General features: G+C 35.9%; 3 non-coding genes across 3 annotated transcripts; 1 reads left to right on the top strand and 2 right to left on the bottom strand.

The window, feature by feature from the left end:
* Positions 1-1,363: 1,363 nt before the first annotated feature.
* LOC128247697 (5S ribosomal RNA) lies at positions 1,364-1,482 on the bottom strand. The gene has a single exon (XR_008264067.1). It is a non-coding gene; the product is annotated as a 5S ribosomal RNA (ribosomal RNA).
* A 4,661-nt stretch (positions 1,483-6,143) lies between these two features.
* LOC149135987 (5S ribosomal RNA) lies at positions 6,144-6,262 on the bottom strand. Its single transcript, XR_016241749.1, has one exon. It is a non-coding gene; the product is annotated as a 5S ribosomal RNA (ribosomal RNA).
* Positions 6,263-7,173: 911 nt separating this feature from the next.
* LOC149135986 (5S ribosomal RNA) lies at positions 7,174-7,292 on the top strand. The gene has a single exon (XR_016241750.1). It is a non-coding gene; the product is annotated as a 5S ribosomal RNA (ribosomal RNA).

The raw sequence follows: 7,292 nt of genomic DNA, 5'->3' as shown, positions 1-7,292 counted from the left end.
GACAAGTATTCAGTTGTTTACATTTACTCCTTTGTCTGATTAAGCGATGTAAAGCGTATTTAATCTCCATTACTTCTGACATTTTATTTGCTTTTTTCATTTTAAATTTGCTTTAACCCTAACCCTAACCCTAACCCTAGGGTTAGGGTTAGGGTTAGGGTTAATTGTTTCAGAATCGTTTGTTTATGTAGTCGGCACTTAATGTATATCGGCTGAATGGACGTCAGTGATTGGTTGAAATTACAGAAATACGACAACTTTAACATGGAATAACTTATGGATTTCTTTTTTTTTTAAGAAGACTAAGAGAAAAAGATGTTTTATATGACACATTCTACCAGTGTTCCAAGTTTCAAAGTGTTTCGTTTATGAAAAATGTGGCCCCCGTTTTAAAAAAGATCCCTATACTGACTTATATATCAGACTCTAAAGTGCCGCCCAGGTTACACCACTCCTCTCACTCCCAGAAGCAACGCTACTAGCATCAAGCTGCTGCAGAAACCTAAGTCCGTTGGAAGAGCAAGGAACATAAGTCATCACTCACACCTCTACCTGAATGCTCTACTGAACCATTGAATATCTTTTCGGGCAAATGCATATCTTCAACCTAGCAAAGACGGCATCATAAATACTTTCCTTCTTCTCCAGCAAGAGATGTCGGTTTCCGACATCTGAGATAGTTCTGTTGCTACACAGAGATATCCGAGATTGCAACCAAAGAACAGCCAGCCAGCCGATGCTATGCAGTCGCTCACCGGTACGACATGCTCGAACCTATGGATTTCTTCTCAGAACGTTATTTGTTTGGATTTTTTTTCCTTTATGCACGTTTCTTTTTTCTGTAGCTGACTCGAAAATATTTAGTAGAACGTTAACATCATCAATCTTACCGGCGACGAGGATCTGTGAAGGCCATGAGACCAACCCCTCCTGGAACAAGTATATGAAGTTTTTGTCTTGAAGTTATGCGTTATATTTATTGGTCAAAGGGATATGACTGAACACATTTTCAATTATCTCCCTTTATATAGTTAACGAATTTGCAAATCGTTTAAATATGAGAGAATGTTTTGCAGTATTTGTTGTTCTCTCTGGTTGTTAGTTGCAGAACAATTATGACATGAAAGCTATTTTCAACATCGTCATAGAAAAACTTTGGTAACATTAAGTGGACAACTGTTAATCAACAAAGGTTTACATGAGGCTCTCACCCGCTGGATTTTGATAATCTGCGGATGCGTTCTGTATTCCATAACGAAAATATATTGAATCCGCTATCTTTTACAGTATTATATAGTCAAATTACAATTCGTTCAAAATTTGATTAAAAAAAAAAATTTGATTAAAAAAAAAAAAAAGAGAATGCTTACAGCACCTAGGGTTCCCAAGCGGTCACCCATCTAAGTACTAACTAGGCTCGATGTTGCTTAACTTCGGTGATCGGACGAGAACCGGTGCTTTCAACGTGATGTGGCCGTAAACATTAGAGTAGTAAATTTTAATCTATTTATACTATAAACTGATACTAAAACTTTTTTATTTTTTCATAACTTTATTTTCTTTAAATTTATATACTTCAGATATTCTTTCGTTAAAAATCTATGACATCGTGAGTAAGTATGTGACATTATGTTTCATCTGCCTAACCCTAACCCAATGCTGAAAAGTTAAACACTCCTACCAGCACTTAACTCATCATTGACGTCGTATACTAATACCGAAGCATTGCTCAATTGAACTTCATTTTCATTACGACTTATGAACTTTTCCTATTTTCCTTCCCACCAGCAAGTCACGCTACTGCGTTTCTTACACGTTCATCTTTACCAGAAAACATTTCACATTTCGTGCGCCAGCGCTTTACATGGAATGTTGTTATATGCCGGTGTGATGATGTGATACGATCGCTATATCCTTAGGGTCGGATATAAAATAGCACAATTTATTTGCCAACTATACCCAGCATTCTGATATTCAGTAGTTGATAACAGAAATAGAGGCGAAGCTGTTCACTATTCTGTGCACGAAATGGGAAATGTTTTCTGCTAAAGATCAACGTGTAAAGAGCGTAGTATCGGCACTAATTTATAATGGGTGCTAGGTAAATAAAAGCCGACAACCAATCGGTTTTGCTTTTCACTTGTATGTATATGTATCTATATATGTGTGCGTGAGTGAGTGTGTGTGTGTGTTGGCGTGTGTGCCACTGTTGAAGTTGCTCGTGCAAATGAAAAACAATGAAAGCGTGTATGTGTGTGTGTGTGTGGGCGACCGTGTTTTTCACCAGTGTCCGAAGTTTGAAAGTGTTTGGGGTAGAGACGGACTATATGTAATCTGAACCTCCCCCCCCCTTATTTATTAATTTTTTTTTACGGAATCCCACGTTTTAGGCTATGGAGATTCCAATTCTGAAAAAAAATTGTTTGAAAAATTTCAATTCCCCCGCCACCACCACCACCACCAAACAGGCTATTTACATGCTAGAAATAACAGCCAAATCTCACAAAACTAGTGTTAGGGTTAGGTTTAGGGTTAGGGTTAGGGTTAGGGTTAGGGTCAGGGTTAGGGTCAGGGTTAGGGTTAGGGTTTGAGTTAGGGTTAGGTTTACCCTGTGGATCTATATAAAAACCGGTGGTGGTGGGGGGTCGAAATTTTGAAATTGAGATTTTTGAAATTTTTTTTTCAGAATCGGAATCTCCATAGCCTAAAACGTGGGATTCCGTAAAAAAAAAAAAAATAATAAGTGGGGAAAGGTTCAGATTACATATAGTCCATCTGGACCGTTTTTTTCTTTAGATTTATATACAACTTAAGGCAAGTGTAATGTAAAATTTTGTTGTCATATATAACATAAACATGTACATCTTTTAAAACATTGTCGTTTTAGAAGATTTTGCTTGTAAATTTTTTAATTAACATGAAAGAAAATTACCGGAGAAGGCAAAACTTCCTTTTGTACCCCCCAACACCCCTTAAAAAATTTTTTTGTTTCCTACACAAACCCCCGATTTCGGCTACGGAGAATACGAATCTGCAAAAAAAAAATTGGCATTTTGAAACCCCACCCCCATCCCCTAATTCTTTATTTTTAACTTCTTTCAGAATTTTTTTTTTTTTTAAATATGTGTTAAAATACGGAGATTATGATTCTGAAAAAAATTTCCAAAGATTTTTCTACTTAGGGTTACGGTTAAGGTTAGGGTTTGTCAACATTAACATTATTATTATTAATTTAATTTAGGTAATTTAAATACTGTGTGATCAGTGTTTGTTTAGTTGTGAGTGACTTGTATAAACAGGGAACGTGTATATGCGTAGAGATGGAAATGCGTATGTGATTTGTATTTGTACTTAAAATACTCCTTCGTAAAACCAAGGGGGACCCTAGACCTTCGAACAAAAACAGGTGACCCTGAACCACCACAAAAACTGACGACCTCGTACGCACCGTCGTAATAACTATTCACGCTCGATAGCCATGTTACACATAATTGAATGCCGCGCTTATTAGTGAAGATCAAGTACACCTTCGAACAACGGACCTGCCACAAACCCTGAATGAATATTGATGCCCAGCCATTTCAATTAATGTTACATACTGTGCACAAAAGTTTTTACCATTGAAAAATTCAAATGCAGGGGTGTGTTTTTTTTATCGCCGATTTTCCAGTTTGAGTCATTTGGAGTGCGAGAAGTTTTAGACGTTCAAGTATTACCGACTACCCTCCACTATTTTAGGTTTACAAGCGTCCTCAATAGTTGAATTAAAGTGAAAGTTTGAGAAATATTGGTCTACTTTCCTGAATAAAAATTATATTGTGCAATGGATATTGTATTGTAGGCTATTAAAGTCTAATGTGCATGCATGAACTATTTAGGATGCATAACGATTAAAATGTGACAAGGGTGAGGAGAAATCGGATGGACATTGTCACACTTTATTTGAAATAAAGAAGTTCCCCCAAAATTAAACATATACAAAGTATATTTATAGCAACTCACACACAAACATACGCACACATATATACATACAATTCACCATACACTTAAACAACCACATACATACTCTCACACACAAATATTTTACCCAAACATGCCCATAAACACACCCACATGTATACATAAAATCGACCCTTACACTAAAAATACAAAAAAGGCTGAGAGAATGCTTTACACTATTTGTTCCTGTTCTCTCGGGTTGATGGTTGTTCAACAGTGAACATGACATGAAAGCTATTTTCAACATCTTCACGGGAAAACTTTTCAGCTGCACGATCATCACTGTCAACAAGGTTCATGGATAAGTAGAAGTCTTACAAGAGGTTCCCACCCGCTGAATTTTGGTTAATCTGCGTATGCTTTCTGTATTTCATATTGAAAGTAAATCGAATCCACTTTGTTTTATCATATTATATTGTCAAAATTCAATTTGTTTAAATTAATTAAAAAAAAAAAAAGCAAAAAAAATGCTTACAGCACCTAAGGTGTATATGCGTGTGACCGCTTGGAAACCCTAGGTGCTGTAAGCAATTTCCTTTTTTTTTTTTCTAGTTTCATGATAAAACACTATAATTTCGTTTAGCACATATTTTGATCTGTTTGAGGAGTTTTGTTGATTGCAAGCTCATGAACTCACCTACCTTCTACATCTTTGGTTCCCAAACTACTTCAAAATTTTCGTCTATGGGCCCCCTCCCGTTTTTTCGAGGCTTCGCGGACCCCCACCCCGCCCCAAAATGAAAAATCAGAGAAGACAAACAAAGCAAAATGACCTTGTATAAAATAATTTTTCGTGAGATAAAATTTTAGTGATAAAATAAAAAATCTCAGTGTGAGGGATGAACTCGTTACCACTAACTTCTATAACCTCTGCATTTTCACATATTCAATTCAAACTTCTTTGAATTTTCAATCTAATGTAATACACAATCTCTCGAAAACGTATTTCTGCAAAATGTTATCTAAAATTATGGGTAAAGAAAGAAATAACAAAAAATATTTGAAAATGAGGCTGGGGGTGCAATTTCCGAGGGTTCCATCCCACCTCACCCCGTTTCCCTGACCCCCCCCCAAAGGTTTTTGTAGCATATTAGGAGGTCACCAGAATTTATTCAACGAAAAAAAAAGGAAAAATTTCCAATGATTCCGGGATATGGGAGGGGGTCCGGTCCCCCCACCTTTTTTCCGAACAAAAAAAAAAGAGATTTACAGCATATTAAGAGGTCAGGGTACTTGATTCCATGCAAAAAAATCTAAGTTCTTTTTTTTTTTTTCTTAGTGAAAATCGTGCAGTTGAAAAGATCAATGGGGGTGGGGATGAAATTTCTGAAGTTTCCACCTCACCCGACCCCGTTTTCCAGACCCCCAAAAGGGTTTTATAGCATATTAGGAGGTCATAGGAATTCATCAAACGAAAAAAAAAAAAATTCCAATGATTCCAGGATATTTCCAACGATTCCACGCAAAAAATTCGATTTTTTTTTTAGTGAAAATCGTGCGGGTGAAAAGGATCAAAATTTACCAAATAAACATTAATTTAAAAGATTTATCAAAAAAATTTTATTTAGCTGTTATTTTTAGCACACCTCACAGCCATCTCAATGCTCATTGAAAAAAGAAACACCACTAGAGAGAGAAAGAGTAAAGAATGAACATATTGACTAGAAAGGAAGAATGGATAAAGGTGACGCTTCTCTGATTGACTATATACAATTGAGTGCATTACTGGCAGGGGGGTCCGGAACTCTCGTGGGAAAAAAATTCCCTTTCCGGAACAAGCATATGAATTTTTTGTCTTCTAAACTTACGCCTTTCTAAAGTTAAAGAATAAACAAATCGATGAAGTGTCGCAGAAAATGTTTTGTAGTATTTGTTCCTGTTCTCTCTGGTTGATGGTCGTACAACAACCACGAAATGAAAGATATTTTCATGGGAAAGCTTTAATAAACTTAAGTGGACGACTATCAACATCAATAACGTTCGTGAATAAAGAATAGCCATACAAGAGGATCCCATGAGCTGAATTTTTTAATTCACGGATGCTTTCCATATTGAATAATGAAAATAAATTGAATCCGTTGTGTTTTAATGTTTCACATTGTCAAAACTAATTTACTTAAAAAAAAAAAAAAAAAAAATAGTAATGCTTACAGCACCTAGGGTTCCCAAGCGGTCACCCATCTAAGTACTAACTAGGCTCTATGTTGCTTAACTTCGGTGATCGGACGAGAACCGGTGCTTTCAACGTGATATGGCCGTAAACATTAGAGAAGTAAATTTTAATATATTTATTCCATAAACTGATACTAAAACCTTTATTTTATTTTTTTTTTAGAGTGAATTTATTTTCTTTATATACAACTGCATAGAATCTTTCATTAAAAATCTGACACCATGAGTGATTCTCTGACTTCATGTTTTATCTGCTTCACAGAGCTGAACAGTCAAACACTTGCTCATCATTGACGTCATATGCTACTACCGAATCATTGTCCAGTTTAACTTCGTTTTCATTACGACTCATGAACTTTTTTGATTTTCATTCTCATTCTTACGGTCATTTAAGTCTTCATTTACCTAGAACCCATTATACACCAGCAAGTCATGCTATTACGTTCTTTATCCGTTCATCTTTACCAGTAAACATTTCACATTTCTTGCGCCAACTCTTTGCATGAAATGTTGTTATATGACGTGATACGATCGCTATATCCATTGGATTGGATATAAAATGCCACAGGTCTGACATTAAGTAGTTAAGGAGTTGATAACAGAAATAAAGGCGAACGTGTTCACTATTTTGTGCACAAAATGTGTAATGTTTTCTGGTAAAAAACGTAATAGTATCGTGACTTACTGGTGTATAATGGGTGCTATCAATCGGTTTTGGTCTTTATCCGTTGTCTTTCATTTGTATGTATGTGTATCTCTATACGTGTGTGAGTGAGTTAGCGCGTGCGCGAGTGTGTGTGACTATTGATGTTGATCGTGCAAACGAAGAATAGAATGTCTGTGTGCGACCGTGTTTTTCAATTTTCAGTTGCAAAAAATGAACATTTTTAACGAAAGATTATATTAAATTGTGTATAGATCTTTTTAAAAAATTGTTCTAAAAAACAAAATTGTGATAGTATCAGTATATAGAATAAATATATTAAAATTTAATACTCCAATGTTTACGGCCATATCACGTTGAAAACACCGGTTCTCGTCCGATCACCGAAGTTAAGCAACATCGAGCCTAGTTAGTACTTAGATGGGTGACCGCTTGGGAACCCTAGGTGCTGTAAGCA

Source organism: Octopus bimaculoides, chromosome 4 (genome assembly GCF_046866305.1).
Source record: "Octopus bimaculoides isolate indiv1 chromosome 4, ASM4686630v1, whole genome shotgun sequence".
Lineage (NCBI taxonomy): Eukaryota > Metazoa > Mollusca > Cephalopoda > Octopoda > Octopodidae > Octopus > Octopus bimaculoides.
The sequence above is the reverse complement of the archived record's forward strand: the minus strand, read 5'-3'. Positions and strand labels throughout refer to the sequence as shown.